The sequence below is a fragment of the Limulus polyphemus genome, unplaced genomic scaffold, assembly GCF_000517525.1.
Source record: "Limulus polyphemus unplaced genomic scaffold, Limulus_polyphemus-2.1.2 Scaffold3792, whole genome shotgun sequence".
Lineage (NCBI taxonomy): Eukaryota > Metazoa > Arthropoda > Merostomata > Xiphosura > Limulidae > Limulus > Limulus polyphemus.
In genome coordinates, this window is record NW_013669402.1 from 107677 (window position 1) to 110029 (window position 2353).

Sequence of the window (2353 nt, forward strand, 5' to 3'; positions counted from 1 at the left end):
GTCAAGCGCGTGAATCGTTCGTTGAGAATTATAGCGTGTGTTTAAGTGTTGAAATTAAGTATATTGCAAAGTTGTATTGAGAAAGAATAAACTAGTTTTATTTAAGAAAGGACTTGTATCGCTGAAATTTTTCTGAAGGAATTTTTACGGGAAAATAACAAACGACCAGAGACGTAACAATAATTAAACTGGTCAAGTTTCTGAACTGTGGCGAAATATCTAGCTAAACAATAACCACAACTTAATTTAATACATTTAGTTCAAAGACAACTTTAACGCTACAAGGTCTCCCGGTGGGCCAGCGGTAAGTTTACAACCATACGAGACTAAAGTCCATGGTTCGACTCCCTACGTTTGATAAAGTGCAGATAAATTATTGCGTAGCTTTGCGCAAACAATAACAATTCTATTGCTCTGTAGGGATTTAAAAATCAAAGTTACTTAAACAAGGCTTGTTAACAAGTATTTTCATCCCAGTAACTCCAGAGTGTCATAGTCCATTTGAAGTTCTTATTGTTGTTACTTTTATTCTTTTGTGTAGCTACAGTTAGATGAAGTTTACTTTCAATTAACACATGATTGCTGTAGATGAGATGTATTGTTGACATCAAATGTGCCATTACATATTTTTAAAACTCCTGTTAAAAGTTTTATTTCTGTAAAATGCATTCAAATTCTTCTTCTTGGCACCTTCCCTCTATTTGTACGCTTCTTTATATTTTTTGTCTGTCCTTCTGTTTCAACTTAATTTTCTTCTTATTCTTTTATTCAGAAACTCTTCAACTTAGATTAATTTACAAAATATAATTTTCTTTACTAAATTGCATTTGACGGGGATTATCGTACACCAGTTTACTGCAATAAACATCTGTAAATTGATTCGTTATCATTTCGAACAGAAAGAAAGAACAGCTTGAAACTTTCTTATTTTACTTTGAGTTAGAAAGCATTTGTCTAGAAAGCTAATGTACTCTGTTAGTGCCTACGCTGATTATTTCTACTTACTTGTTAAATACTCTAATAAGACAACTGTATTGTGTCTTCTCTTTTTTTTTAGGCCAAGCACACAGTTTAAACCTATATATAAATGTATCAAATAATATTTCTTCTTTTTTACCTTCATTAAATTCAGTATCCCAGTGATAGAGTTTATTAATATTTATCATTGGCTTTAAAAAACAACAAAGACTTACCTTTTTTTTTCATATAATAAATGCCTCTTTGTTAAAAGACTGAACCCTAGACTTTAGACCATGAGACCGATTGAGAGTGAAATTTAGTTGTTATTTACCGTAAGTACTTGGTAAACCGTTAATTCGCTAGATATAGTTATTCGATTCTGCATGTATTGCAATGCAAATCTGAATAAGAACATATAGATAAAATATCGATGAAATACAATCTGATTGTAAATAATTTCAATGTTTCTTTTTTTTTATGATTCATTTGAAATATCTTAGAGTTAGCTTTAGTTAACAGCATGAATTATATAAGGCAAAATATATATCTATTTTTCATAGTCAAGAGAATATACGATTTTAAATGACAGAGACTGTCATTTCATTGACATGAAATACTTTTTAATTAGAGTGACGTTTTGACCATACCCCAAACTACTTTTCCCATTTAAGAAACTTGAGCACGCAGGAATCCCCTGCAAACACCTGAATTATCGGTTTCCTTGTTTTATGATTTATCTTTTTATTATTTTATCCTACTTATTTGCGGAGTATCATTATTTCTTATTTTATATGCTTCAACATTATCTGTTAATGATGTTTTTATACACTTAGAAGTTTTCCTTTTTCAAAATCTCCATACCGGAAATAAACTACATTTTGCAACAAACCCTTTTCCCTGCCTGAATATTGTTACGTCCCCGTTTGTTAATTGATTTTCCGTAACTTTGTTCCGACGAAACTTTAGCGACACAAGTCCTTACTTAATAAAACTGGTTTATTCTTTCTGAATATAACTTTACCGACACACTTATTTTCAACAGTCGCTCTTTTACAAACGTTTTAATAACGAACGAACGTTAACTTCAACAATACTTCCTGACTGCAGTTCAATTGCTCACTACCTACACACATATTGTTGTCACGTTGTGAGCGTTTTATATATATACCAGACAAACATATATCTAGTAAATGCTAGGGCATTCACGAAGGTTCGAGAGAAGTGGCGTGACACAAGTCACGTGACCTCGCTGACGCAACACTGCACCCTCCTTAGTTTTGTTCGTCCCGAACAATAGCCACTTACAATAAACCAATAACAATTAATAATAACTTAATTAAAATGTACAGAATTACAAACACAAAATTACATTTCAACAAAGTCCCTTAATTCC